The sequence below is a fragment of the Gambusia affinis genome, linkage group LG21 (assembly GCF_019740435.1).
Source record: "Gambusia affinis linkage group LG21, SWU_Gaff_1.0, whole genome shotgun sequence".
NCBI classification, from domain to species: domain Eukaryota; kingdom Metazoa; phylum Chordata; class Actinopteri; order Cyprinodontiformes; family Poeciliidae; genus Gambusia; species Gambusia affinis.
The window spans coordinates 23456256-23472022 of NC_057888.1; positions in this window are offsets into that span (position 1 = coordinate 23456256).

Here is a 15767-nt window from a genome sequence, read left to right on the forward strand (position 1 = left end):
TGGTGTTGATGCCAACATATTTAATCAATGAGTAATGGTGTTATTTCCTGGAAATGTATTTTTCAAAGCTAAATTTGACAGTTATCACAAATGACTTGATCTCCAACATATACACACATGAGGCAACATTAATATGCTACGTTCCTTAAACCTCCATCCCCCACAACAGACACACACACACCCACCCACACGCACACACACAAACACACACACAACGCACCCACCCACACGCACACACACACACGCACACGCCACAGAGAGAGACGACTGCAGCAGCACCTTGAAATCTCAAATCCTATCTGGAAACTAAATCATGTGCATTTCTAAAAAGTCTGAGGAGCTTTTCCACCTAACATCCTTTCTAAGGAACACAAAGAGGCTTTTGTTTTGATTGGAACCTAGATCTTTACCAGCAGCTCTGACTCAGCAGTCCAGCAGAACCTCCTATCATCCAAAACATCAAACGTCCTAGTGCTGACTTCTTGTGCCTGCAGTTCATGATCCTGCTAGATTTCTTCTGTCGAACTTAAAACCTGTTCAGTCCACAAGAGCTCAGAGATACTGATGATGACAAATAGCACAGAGGCGTTTCCATTGTCTAGAAGATGGAATGACAATGATCACCAAATCAGGCGCAATCTATATTAATCCATACTAATCAATGCAAAAAATGTAATGGGTAAAGTATCAAATACTGTAAGTAAAGGAATATTTAAAGCATAAGGAAGTTGAAACTTTGCATTCAGTGTGAGAGTTCCCCACAGACCGCCTGCACCAAAACATGTCTCTAATCTTAGGATACCACAGACACAAGGCCCATGGACACCAACAGGCTATAATGCTAATCATAATCTCAACTGTTATCATACAGCACATGTTGAGAACGACCTGCTTACAGCAAAAGGATAACTGTCCCATGAGTCTGTTCACTCCTACTCAGATCCAAATTAGAGTTTTTCTGCTTGAGATAAAAAAATCTTTCTTTTGGAACTGGATTCTTTCACATTCAGTAAGCATAAAAATAAAAGTTTTCATCTGTGTTATGATCTTAGAACCTGGGATGGATCACACACACTCTGAAATCTGCCTTTAATGTATCAACCAGTTTTACTGTTAAAATCTACCACTGATATGTTTAAACTAGTATTTCCAATTCATTTTAAAAAAAACTTCCCAAGGGGACATTAAATGTCATAACTCTTATCATCCAAGTACCATCAAAGAGTTGTACTGGAAGGATCTGTAGCAGTCAGTACTGCAACAAATCTGAAGAGGCCTCTGACTGAAGACAGTCACAGGCTGTCTGACTGTCTTCAGTCAGTCTCATGAGTGTCTGACTCAGAGTGATGAGAGTCATGTTAACAGATTAATTTCCAGGCAACAGAGATAATATTCCACAGTAACATGTCTTTTGTTGGGAAGCTCAGCTATTCTACCTCCTTTGCTTTTGCCGCTCCTCTTTAAAATTTCTTTCTGGTCAGAAAGTTGGACAGAGAGACAGTCGGTGATTTAATCCTCAGCCTTTTTGATTAACATGAGAAATGGTTTGAACTTCCTCTTCTCTCTCTGCTCTTTGGTTTTTCTCTGAATCCATGAAGTCTTGGGGTCAATAACTTGGAGTCGTTTTGTGTTAAAGGAAAGTCAGATCCTTTTCTTTAACTTAAAATCTACCATGGTAAAAGCATGGTAGCTGTTTTTTATAGTCACCAAAACTATAAAAAGTTTTGCTCAAACTGGTTTTGACAACCTTAAAAGCTCAAGCTGCCAGTTTTCACATTTCCTGCCAGTTGTGAAAACAATGCCTTGTTGCTATGGTTATCCATGAAAATGACTGTCCAAAAGTAAAAGACAACCGTAAGCACTTTTATTTTCATTTTTTTTCTTCTTCCCCCTTTGATCATCTCTGTTATTAACACCACTCTCATTTCACTCCAGACAAAAACATTTTTGTGGCCATCCCCCCTCCAGAAAAACAAAAGATCTCTTCATCTTTTGTGTTTATTTGAAAATGAATCCAGTTCCTTTATGTGGCCTCTTCTATATGATTCTGCATGTGGGTCAGAACATGTCAGGTTCATGCTTCATGTTTAGACCTGATGGTGACGGTCTGTACTCCTCATTAGAGGTGCTGAACTCACCATCACTGAGGTTCAAAACAGAACTTTGTTAACAATCGGGATACAATTTGTTAGGAAAGTAGCAAATATTATATTCTAATATATTGGTGGCAAGCAATGGCATATTTAATCATATACATTTAATCACTTTTGGATCATTTTGTTGCAAAGATTCTCACTTCTATTGAATTATATGGAGATGAAAAATCAAAATAGAAGGTTCTTGCATATATGATGTTTACCTAAATGGAAGCAAATTTATAGTAACACTGACTAGATGCAGAAGCTAAATCTTGAAGAGTCATTGCAGTCAGAGAACAAAGGACAGAAATTCTTAGGTCCTTTTAGATACAGGATTCTGGGTATTGGCTTAATTATGTAACAATATATAGATTTGTCATTGCATTGCACCTATAAATGAACCCATTAATTCCTCTGATAAGGGATGAACCTCTCCATCCTTAGTAGGTGGAAAACCTGAACAAGTGGTGGTGTGTCAAACATCTATTCCCATGTAGAGGGATGAAGGGCAGATGACTGGAATCTTGGTGCAAACTCAGCCTGCTTTCCTGTACAGTTCTGATTGAAAAACAGGTTTTTTGGAAGAAAACACAGTCTGGATTCTCTTTGGTAGATTTTCTACTGGGCCAATCAGTGAACAGAAAGATAAGTTGTGAAAGATGATGAAGATTTTCTGCTGTTTTAGAATTGCCTGTATAAAGATCTGCCTTCTTTGGATTGACTTTTCTCTCTTGGCAGTGGAAGGTGGTTGTTCACAGCACACAATTTCCAGTAAGCTTCATAGCATTGAAGCTTACTGGCACATTACAGACGTCAAGGCAAACGTTAGAGCAGAGGTGTTCATCTTTTAGTGGGTTACATCTTTTAGCTTTTAGATTATTTGCACAGAAATATGCTCAGCTATGAGACACATAATGCGACATCCAGAATCACATCCTGCTTGAAGTGGTTGGTTTAAATCACTAAGGACTAAAGTCAGGCAGTCTGGATTCTTCATCTGCAGTCAGCTACTGCACAGGATGTCTGGGAAGGAATGCCACATAGATAATAAAAGTAAAATACTCAAATGCTTGTGAGCAATAATTGAGTGGGCCGAGGCCTGCTGGGAACTGAGTAGCAGCCACTCAGGGTTTTAACAAGCATATCAGACGGCTTTGATAAATGCACTGGCTTTACAGTCCAAGTATGGAAAACAGTGGGACAAAAATAGGACAGCTACACATGACTTAGCAGTGACAGGGTGCAGCTTTTCAGGATGAAGAACTCAACATTTGTTTACACTAAAAACATGAAGAGCATGAAAGAATGCTGGGAACCCAGTTGGTCCATGTTGACCTGGATCTGTTCTGACTGCAAGCTTTTTCTCTTCAGCTAAACAAAACTTAATGTTGGAAGCCTTAATTAAGTTAAGCCTGGATTCATCTCAAAGTGAAGCAACACAATGATGCATTCAGTGCCTGCTATTGCTATTTCTCATGTTTTAGATCTTTGTGGATGATACAGACTTTCTAGAAGCAGGTTGCATCTTGTCCCTATTTGACTCTTACCAACATGGTGCCAAACAATGAATATGTAGCATTTTGTTCCTACTGATCTGTCTCACTGTTAAAATACTTTTGTTGATCAAATACTCATAAAGTCACAACAAACAGTTCAATGTCCAGGACACACCTTCTAGGACTGCTTGTAGAAAATTTCACAAGAGTTCACATTCCTCCTGCTGCACTGCTTCATGCCTCTAATCCCATTGATCCTTATTCACCTCCTTCAGACTCTCCCTGCCTCAGTTAAATACGCAGCTGCCCTCCAACATGTTTTAACAGGAGAAAGAAGCCAGAGGACAAGGAGAGAAGCTGAGCATGCACAGGATGAAACATGCAAACTCCTGCAGAAACACACCGGGGACTCCAACCTGCATTTAACCACTGCTAACCACTGCTCCATTGTGCAGTCCCCTAGTTGGAGCATTAAATGTAAAACAGCTAATTATGTTTATCTGGGTCAAATTGCAGGAATTTTAAGGTGTGAGGGTGTGGGATTATTTTGGAAAGATAACATAAAATAATAGTTAATCACCAACAAGGTTCCAGAGAATATTTTCCTGAAAGATCACCTCTTGTGCAAGATACAATTTATCTGCTGAAGTTAGTCTTAGAAGCCAGACACTTTTTGTCTTCCACCTTTAAAAAATATTTATACCACACAAAGAATGTACATTATTTTTTCTTCCTTTTTTTTTTTTTTTTTTTTTTTTACCAAGCTTAATAATATTAACAGTAAAAACAAGCCCAAGAGATCCTCTTTGTTCAGACTATAATTCCCTGTGATGTGTATCAGGAAGCAGGGTGTATGGAGGCTAAGCCAGTAAACTCTTATCCTGACATTCCTGTGATTGAAGCTGGAGATAAAGTACAGACTGCCATGTTCCAACAAGAAAAGGTCCCACCTCTGCCTACACAGCCAACATCCATTGTGTAAATTCCTGGGCAAGCTCAGACATCAAGAACCCACCTAGAGACAGGATTACACATTCACATTTCTAAAGTTATAATCCATAAATTAATCAGAAATAGATCAGACTACAAACTAAAAGCTCTTGACTTTTAGTTGGTAGCGACAGTCCCAAACTATAGACCAATGCAAGACAATTCTACTTCTACTGACCAAGACATTCTATTTTAGTTGATGAATTCCAGTAGCTGCTGTCATTAGTTTTCTATTCTCTCATTTCTGCCATAAAAGGTGGACATTTGAGTTTGGATATGAACCAGCAGCTCATTCTGTAAAGGTGAAGTCTTAACCTTCCATGTCTGCATGTTCTCTCTATGTGTGTGTGTGTGTGTGTGTGTGTGTGTGTGTGTGTTCTCTCTGGAGGTTCTGGCTTCCTTCCACAGCCCAAAATCATGGCTGTCAAGTTGGTCTCTGTAAATTCTCATGCATGGATGATTGTCCTGTTTGACTCTGTTTAGCCTTACAGTGGACCGGCGACCTGTCCAGGGTGACCCCGCCTCTTTGCATGCAGGCTCCAGCACTCCTCGTGACCCCAGTAGGGATCAGCGTGTTTGATAATGGATGGATGGTTATTCACAAATATTCCAAACTATCAGAACAATTCAGACATTTATAACAGTTGGAAATTAGTACTGACCTAAAAACCTGTGAAATATTGTTAGCCACGTCTTCATGGCTCAGGCTGGTAGTAAAGGCTCAGGCCATACATGCTGTAAACATCACATGGATCGTAAAGGTTGAGTACCAGACTAAAGAGATAATATCTCTTCTGGCTGCAGAAGTAGTAACACACATTTGGTGAAAACGCTGACTTCACCATTAGAGCAGATCATATCACAGTAGCTGGATAAGGAAATAGTCTCCAAGGAAACTCTTGAGATGAATCACAGCTGGAGCAACTGGGTTTGATGGAAGCATGTCGAGCACAAACCAGTCCAGAACAAGAAGAAGCAGATACAGGTGAAAAGTGCAGAAATGTGTATTAGGTGTGTCTTGTTTGCTTTATTGAAATCAGAACTGGATCAAATGCGACCATAATGGACGAGTTCTGGCTGGTGTGATAATATATTAACAGAGGGCAGTGCTGCAGAACAAAGACACATTGTTGAATATATACATACATGAATATATACATACTTGAGTTTTTTTCTATTTTCACCTAATATTATTTGCAGGACGCCCTGGTAGTTAGATATAGCATGTAACCTAACTAACCAACAATAATTCATTTATTTTTCTTCTTGTTTTATCCTATTTGCTTATTTAACAGAAAACATTGATTTACATTCAAGGTGGATGTAATGCATGCAGGTTTCTAGCTAAAGCTAAGTTACAGCACCAGTTCCAGGCTTGGCTTTGGAAAAGTTCTGACCTAGAAAGTTTTCTTATAGGAGCTGAATGCCAGCCAAGTCTACTGAAATGTGTTGAGCAGCAGACTCCCTCAAGTTTTTGTGTTTATGCAGCACGGCTCATATAATTTTCCATGCCTCTGCCAAAGTGATCCATCATTATAAGATGAAAAATGTTTTATTTAAAGTGAAATGGGGAACTAAACAAAATAGATCCAGTAGTTTTATTTCTGCATAAAGTGTTCAGGATGTGCTGCAGATTGATGGAACTCAGTGTTATCTCAAACTTTGGTTCCTGTTTTATGTTGGAAATGTTTCAAACATAATGAAAGACATTCCATCTCGCTTCCGGCTTCTGCTTTGTTTAGTCCAAGTATTTACTTACTGGACTCTCCTCTGTGTAAAGAAAGTTTTTTTTTCTTGTGAACTTTATTTTTTTCTCTCTTTTTTGCAGAATTTATTCCAACTTCAGGGAAAAGAAGACATCAACCACACATCTTTTTTTCAAAGCTTTATAGGCTCTAGTGGCCTTTATTTGATAGTGAATTGACAGGAAAGTGGAAGAGACATGCAGCAAAGGTTATCAGACCAGGATTCGAACCTGTGACATCTGTGTCAAGGACCAAAACACATTTATTTAACCCCACACATTTTCCAAATGGAAAACTTTTGACAATACAGGAGTCAATTAAAATTGCCAGAAAATATTAACTGTGAAGATTTTAAACTTCTAAAATATTACAGTGAGAAGAAAACTCTACTAGTTGGAAATCTAATATAAACAACAGGGTTTTGCCACAAACTGACCCAAGATGTATTCTGGGATAAAATTCTTCTCTACTGAAGTGTAAACTTAACAATTATTCCCTTATAATTTGATTGGACCTAACAGATGTAATTGAAAGGAAACGTGGTGGCATGAAGTTAGCCTCATTGTTGACAAGATTCATGAAGTTTAAGGACATCTGTGGACATCTGTGGACATCTGTGGACATCTGTGGACATCTGTGGACATCTGTGGACATCTGTGGACATCTGTGGACATCTGTGGACATCTGTGGACATCTGTGGACATCTGTGTCCGACATGTTCTGCTGAACGCTGAGCGTTGGCTGTGGTGACCTGCAGACTCTGGAACTCTCTCTACCTGAGCCGGAGAATTATGGATGAATCTCTGTTTGACAAAAAAGTCTTTTTAAACGTTTGTTATTCTATTATCATTCTGGAGTCTTTTTCCATCTTTTCTAGTATTATTATTATTATTATTATTATTATTATTATTATTATTATTATTATTATTATTATTATTATTATTATTATTATAGGCCTCAAAAAACAACTACACATCTTACACATGTGCAACTGATTATATAATAATGTTGTTACCTTTTTATGTTCACCTCTGTTTTACGATGCATAATTATATTATTATACTGTGAAGCACTTTGTTTTACCTGTTAAAAATAAAATACATCCTACTTACTTTCACAATATTTCTTCAAGAAAATGAGCTGCTAAAAGGCATTTTAAATTGTTTAGTGTTTAGTCTTCTTCTTTGTTGGTATATTGAGGACTCTGTTTAAATTTGCAGAATGTTGTTAGTTGTTTCTGTCTTTGCTCGGACCCTGGAGAGAGAGGGTCCTCACAGCTGTGACCCCAAGCTGTGAGGGTCACAGATTGGTTGTGTACTTATTCTTCAGTAAGAATACTTTCTCACAACAATCCAATGTGGGTGAAAGGTAAAGGTAATTTTATTGATATAGCACATTTTCAGCAACAATGTGCTTTACAGGAATTAAAAGAAAATACAAACAAAATAAAAACCAAAGAAAAGAGCAAAAGAAGAAAAAGAATCTAATGTTGATCTAAAGTATGTAAACTAGATATTCCTGTTCAGAGTTGCTAAGTATCCTCTGGTCTAATTCCATTTCTGTTCTGGAAGAACAGGAGTCTAAAACGTAGTTGCTAAGGTACTTTTTCTGGATTCTACGTTTGTTCTAATCCCTGTTCTGGGTTGCTATACAAGTATAAGTATAAGAATTCTCTGGACTTTCTAAGAATGCTCCAAATTTGTAAAAGTGATGAGTACTCCACAGTTTCTAAATAATAATAAAAACTAAGTGTTACTGTTCTGGAAGATTTCTTTCTGGATTCTAAGTTTGCAGTAGTAGGAGTTTCTGTATAATAATCTAAAAATTAATCTAGGAAGTTTAATGTTGGTTTAACTGCAGAGTTAAACCAACATTAAACCAGTACTGTACCGTTTCTAAATAAAATAAGCTAACAAAAACAGAGAAGCAGGGTAAAAATGAAACAACTTATTTGAGCTGATTTATAGCTGCCATGAAGCCAATTCCAAACATTATCCTGAGCAGGAGATCCCAACCATGAGCAGATTTAAAGTTTCCATTTTCAGCATCAAATAAATTTACATGACAGAGTATAAAACATCTTTTCTCTGATCCTGGGGCAGCCAACTAGACCAGGACCTTGTTGTGGAAAATGAGTCATTTTATTTCCAGTCAGTAAAAACATACATGTGACATGTTGGTGGATTTTCTTTCAGTTTAAAGTTTTTAGTTAAATCTGTGCACTTCTATACAGATTGTCACTTTGGACACTGTGAGTACTGGCTTTTTTGGCAAATTCCAAGAACGTCTTCTGAAAACTTGCACTAAATTGAACAATATAGACTTAACACAATATAGCTATTGTGTTAGCTTCTCTCAGCCAGCCTCAGTCTGATGGGAAGCAGGTCTCCAAGGCGATGAGATCTGCTCCTTGTTTGGTCTTTCAAATGTTCTTGTATTTGTTGATCCCCCTGTTCCTGTTATCAGCAACTACAGCAAATGTATATTCTGTGCAGAGACAGAAAGGTAAAAATGAAAGAAGATTTTACTAAAGTGGCTAGCCAGGAGAAGTTATTTAAAAACGCATTTTAAATGTTTTATGGAATAAAACACATTTTTTCTTAAAACTACATTCTCAGTATTACTGTCCACTGAATTGCCAGTTGCATTGTGCTGTTGACTTTACAGCAATCCATCACACCAAGCATGCATATTGTGACAGTGGAGAGGAAAATCTCCTCTTTAACAGGAACAAAGCTCCAGCAGAACCAGAACCAGAACCAGAACCAGAACCAGAACCCTGTTTCAATGGGAACAATCATTTCCAATGACCAGCTGGAACCAAAACACAAACATGTAAAACAAAGAAACATAAATCAGTAGAACTTTCTATGTTAAGGAAAAGTGTAATGAAGAGATCTTCATTACTGGGACTATTTTTATATATATCACTGTATAACACTTTAAAAGTATTTTGCACTGTATTAACAATCACTTTATGCAGCATTGCACTTTAAGCATAATTTGCACAACAATAATAATTTGCACACAAGATGTTTTAATTACATTTATTGAGTATTTTAGTGATTAGCATGTAGCCTTTTGTTCTGGGTTCTGCACAGCTGCTCCTCATTGATGAGTGAGGTTGGCTGCTGTTGCCTGTGAAGGAGGATAATTGTTACTCAGAGCAACGAGCTGCTGGTGGCTAAAACTGAGCAAATGTTGTGCATAATCTGTAGCGTGTGGAGTGCTAGTATAGAGTGACTCAACTGTCATTTCTGTGTCCTCTCCAGGGTGTTTGGACAAATTCTACCCAGGGGTCAGACACCATTTCTAGGTTCTGGGAGAGGCCATTGAAAGGAGTGGGGGGGAATTGTTTATGGGTTTTGTGGTGTTTAATTATGGTGTAGTGATAAAACAGAAAATATTTATAAAACGTAAATGGAAGTGTTGTATTTAATAAAATGTATTTTTATTTAAATAGGTTAGATTGGTGAATTGAGATTCCCCTGTCAATTAAATGTGGTTTGCTCCGTCACAGCTGGGACTATTTAAGGCTGCAGATTCTCCTGTGAAGTGTTGTTGATTTTTGTGAAGAATAAACCACTGCTGTTCTCCACCTGACTCTGCCTCAAGCTTCATCCTCACTTATAAGATCCAACCGTAAAAGGTCGTCTTGTTACAAAAAGTAAAGAGTTAATGGCTTTCTCAAGGTAATTTAGAAGAGAAGCATCGCTAAACAGATCAGCTAGAATCCAGTTTTCTGCTGTATAGAATGGAAGAGAGCACGCAGAGTTAGTCAACAATAAAAGCTCTTGGAAAGAGACAGTATTAAACACTGACACTGATAACAGCCAGTAATGAACGATTGGAGATGAGTGGGCAGTGTGTCCTCCAGTCGTCTAGGCCCACAGCAGCAGCATGACTGCAGAAATAGCTCCAATAGAATAGCTATAGCAAAACTACAAGCTTTATCGAAAAAAGTTTTAAGCCTAGATTTAAAAGTATTAAGTATGTTTGCCTCACAGAGTAAAACTGGGAGCTGATTCCACAGGAGAGGAGCCAGATAACTGAAGGATCTGCCTCCCATTCTACTTTTAGAAATTGTAGGAACCAGCAGTAAATCTGCAGTCTGAGAGCAAAATGCTCTGTTAGGAACATATGGAAGCATCAGACCTGAGGGTTGATGGAGTTTGATTAGTGAGGCCTTTATATGCGAGAAGGAGAATCTTAAATTCAGTTTTAGATTTAACAGGAAGTCAATGAAGGGGAGCTACAATAAGAGAAATATTTCCCTTTTTAATTTTCATCAGATCTCTTGCTGCAACATTTTGGATCAGCTGAAAGCTTTTAATTGTATTTTGCAGAATATGTGACCTTCTGTCTTCACAGAATTAACTCTGCCTATTATTCTCCTCTGAAATATTGTCAGTCAGTGAGTCCAGCAGACTTGACTTAACATAAAACCAAGAAAACTTGGACAACGCTGACCGTCCTCTTCATGAAACGGTCTTGGGAAAACACAGTCTGTCAGAGACACACTATCTACTGTCTGAAGAATTTCAACTAATATGAGTTACAACATTTCATTTTCCTTTGGGACCATTAAAGTATTGTAGAATTTTTATTTGAATTTAAACATTCAAATAAAAACCAAAAAACTAAATACAAAAAGTTGATATGAGCAACTACAGCTGCTTATATAACTACAGTAGAAGTGAATCCCAACTGAGGGATAATATGTACAAATGTATTACTTTAATAAATAGTATCTTGTTAGGGATCCTGTTATTTCAAGTGAAAGTATAAAGATCAATAATTATGAAACATGCTGTCTGTTCAGCTGGTGTTATTCTCAGAGGAATCATTGATTTATTTGGGTGAAAATGAAAAGGAGTCCCACAGAGCGGTCAGTGAGTCCAGCAGCATTCTTTAGAAACATGACAGGAGAAACCAGGCAACAGAGAAACCAAAGCGCTGGCTGACCCTGCTGGCAGCAGCAAGCAGCTTTTATTATTGCTCCTTTCCAAACTCTGAGGAAGATGGAGGAAAGAGTCCAATTAAATCTTACATGATACTGATAACATGCGTGACTCACTTCCTCTCTCATATGTCCTATAATCCACAGTGATGGACTCAGATTGTTATGGTCTTGGAAAAAGCTGATCTTGACTTTTTGCTGAGTCACAAGTAGCATGAAACATTTTCTGACTGAACTGTGCCGTGTGTGAGGCTAAGAGGAGAGGAATGATCCGTTCTCTTTAGCAGGGCAAGAAGAGAACGGAGTTTGTTTGAAACACGTGTTTCAAGTGATTGTCAGAAAGGCTCTGTGTTGCTGAGCCTTTCTTACCATCAGCTGTTTGTCTTAACTGGACTCTTTTGTACAGTGTCTCATTTTTGGATCATTTTCTTTATTTTATGTTTATTTATTTTATGTGTCTGCATTTATTTTTTGTCACTTTGCTGCTTATAAACCTGAACTTCCAAACAGAAGGAAATAAAACAGGATATTTTATATTAAAGGTGGAAAGTGAGTTATTCCTCTTCCTCCTGTTACTTAAAACCACTGAAGGAAGTAACTTCTGAACAATTCACTGGTAGATTTCCTCCTAAAGGAGCTACAGGAGGAAATCTAGTCAGATACAGTCTGACCAGCACTGGCTTTTTAAGTACCAAACATGTGGAGAACAGTTTGATCTCAAATTCAGATAATATCAAATTCTTTCTTGAATCTAAACTTAGTATACATCTTAGTGAGGTAGATCTTATGAATCATTTTGTAGAAGACTTCTTTAATCCTGTTAGCAATCAGAAATTCATTTGGAAAGAACCAAAACCCTTTTCCATGAAATTCCATCTACAAATCTATCCCAGTGATTAACAGGTATTGTTAAAACCTGTTAAAAACTCTTTAAACCTGTTCAACATGTATTAAAGCCTGTTTAATGTGTATTTAAACCTGTTTAACGTGTATTTAAACCTGTTAAATTGTAACTGCTGTTACAATTTAAGGCTGGAGTGACAAGAGACTGTTTTTTCATTATAATTTTATAAAGATTATTTGAATTTCTCAAATAAATATATTGTTTTGTTGTGTAATTGTAAAAAGAGTAATGAGAGAGGAAAAATCTAGAACACTGAATACAGTGTTGCTCACCATTTTCAGTGGGGAAAGGGTTAAAGGTTATTCTGGTATCAAGGTCAGAGCCGCTGCTGACTGACTCATCTGTTGTTAAGTGTGGTAACAGATACAGGTACAAGTTAAATAGATGAATATGTTGGTAGATATTTTTTCCTTCGTTGATTAAATGCTAGTGAAATGGATGCAGACCATCAGTAGCTAAGCTAACTATGCTAAATGGTTGATAATCTCACAGTCTCCTCACCTCTCGGAGAAAAACTGGGTTATAAATTGACACTCTTGTCTGTTTTCAATCTCTCCTTTAGAAAAACTTACTTTATTATTTTTCTAGGCGGCATAGTAACTACTCCAGTTGTTCTTGTTCATTTAATTTTTACTGCTAAAAACAATTTTAAAAACACAATATAATTGATTTTGTAATTGACAGGGTCCCTTTTTTTCTATTTCTATGATTGAAAAAAATAAAAAATTTATATATATTCTGTGGCAGGCCCCCTGTCGGTCAGGGGTCCTTGGAATTGTATAACTCCCCAACCCCACTCTTTACTGCGCCCCTGGTAACAGGATGATCAGCTAAACATATTTTGTTACAGTTGTATTTTTTAGGAATGGATAGGTAAAGCCATGTCCTTGAAAAAGTATGAAACAGGGATGTTGTATCTTCTAAAGAATTCTGCATAGGTGGCCTTCATTATTGAATCATTGGATGACCCATGATATGACATGTTGAAACCAGGGATTTGTTTTTGTAAATAATGTTGCTATTGTTACAGATTAAGTAACTGTGAGGAGAGAAATTATGTTTGTAAATGAGGGACCATGCGAGAAAGGCCTTTTTAATATGGTAAAATATAACATTCCATGTTGACGTTGGGAATTCTTGTTTAATCCAACTAAGGAATCAAAATCCAGAAAGTTAAGACCACCATTTTCATAAGAGCTCATCATAACAAATTTCTTCAGTGCATTCTGTTCTTCTATACAAAGTTAAAAAGCAATTTTAACTTTTGTTAAAAAGTTTTTAACATGGCAGCTGTAGCTTGCCATCATCAGTGTGTGAATGTTCCCTTTGAGATTTTAATTTGATATATAAAGGGCATTATATATAAAATTGATTATTATTAGAGCCATGATGAGACACAAAATAAGTGATGGATTCAGGGCAAGCATAGGAGTAAGGAAGGAATCTGTCCTCTTGTTCTACGAGGGGGGCAATAATTTGTAGTAGAGCGCCACCTTTTGGTAAATCATAGGTTAAAAAAGTAGACTGGAACTTTGAATACTTTCTTCTTTAATCACATTTGACCCTGTCGCTCCAGCAGTTGAAAAAGTTAACAGATTAACCATTCATGTGATCTGCATCTTGCTATGTGTTGCACGTATTTTGAAGACTATTTTTGCCAGTAGTGAATAAATATTCAGGTTGTTTGTTTTTTCCAAACACCATGAGTTGCTAGACTCACCATGCCAAAACGATCAGGTTAGGTTGCACAGAAAAATTTGTTGAAGAGATATAAGTGTATTAAGATTATAATAATAGATTTAGATTTTAGAAACTTTTCTAGATATTGCCTCTTACTGAAGTATAAACTCTCCCAGCACTATCATACAGGTTTTAGATTAACATAAAACATTCTTAAATTAATCTGTGGTGGTTTGAATAAGTAAAAACAAGGTGTGAATTGTGAATTTAAAAGTTTACAATTCTGAACCAGTTTAGTTTTCAAAGAGGCACATAAAAACAAAAGGGCAGAACACAAAAAAAATCTGTTATTTCCATAATAGAGGCCTGTGCATTATTCAGGACTACTTCCACTTCTCTAAATTTTTCACAGTATCCATCCATCCATCCATCCATCCATCAATCCATCCATCTTCTTCCTCTTATCCGGGGTCGGGTCGTGGGGGTAGCAGCTTCAGAAGGGAGGCCCAGACTTCCCTCTCCCCAGCCACTTCTTCCAGCTCTTCTGGAAGAATCCCAAGGCGTTCCCAGGCCAACAGGGCCTCCTCCCGGTAGGACGTGCCCGGAACACCTCACCGGGGAGGCGTCCAGGAGGCATCCTGACCCACTGATCCTCATCCCAGCCGCTTCACACTCTGCTGTGAACCGCTCCAGCAAGAGCTGCAGATCATCACCTGATGAAGCCAACAGGACCACATCATCCACAAAGAGCAGAGATGCAATCCTAAGGCCACCGAAACGGATCCCCTCAACACCTTGGCTGCTCCTAGAAATTCTGTGCATAAAAGTAATGAACAGAATCGGTGACAAAGGGCAGCCCTGGCGGAGTCCAACCCTCACCGGAAACGAGCCTGACTTACTGCCGGCAATGTGGACCAGACTCTGACACCAGTCATACAGGGACCTGACAGCCCGTATTAAGGAGCCCGGTACCCCATACTCCCGGAGAACCCCCCACCGGGCTCCCCGAGGAACATGGTCAAACGCCTTTTCCAAGTCCACAAAACACATGTAGACTGGTTGGGCGAGCTCCCAGAACCCTCCAGGACCCTGCTGAGGGTGTAGAGCTGGTCCAGTGTTCCACGACCAGGACGAAAACTACACTGCTCTTCCTGAATCCGAGGTTCAACAATCCGACGGACCCTCCTCTCCAAAATCCCCAAATAGACCTTGACAGGGAGGCTTAAGAGTGTGACCCGCCTGTAATTGGAGCACACCCTCCTGTCCCCCTTTTTAAACAGGGGGACCACCACCCCGGTCTGCCAATCCAGGGGAACTGCCCCCGATGTCCATGCGATATTGCAGAGTTGCGTTAGCCAACACAACCGTACAACATCCAGAGCCTTAAGGAACTCCAGGTGAATCTCATCCACCTTTGAGGCCCTGCCACAGAGGAGCTTTTTAACCACCTCGGTGACCTCGACCCCAGAGATTGGAGAGCCCAACCCAGAGTCCCCAGGCTCAGCTTCCTCAATGGAAAGCATGTTGGTGGGATTGAGGAGGTCTTCAAAGTACTCTGCCCACCGGCCCACAACATCCCGAGTTGAGGTCAGCAGCACACCATCCCCACTGTAGACAGTGTTGGTGCTGCACTGCTTCCCCCTCCTGAGATGCCGGATGATGGACTAGAATCTTCTCAAAGCCCTATGGAAGTCTTTCTCCATGGCCTCTCCAAACTCCTCCCATGCTTGAGTTTTTGCCTCAGCAACCACCCGAGCCGCTTCACCCACTGGTACCCATCAGCTGTTTCCAGAGTCCCACAGGCCAAAAAGGTCCAATAGGACTCCTTCTTCAGCCTGACAGCTTCCCTCACCA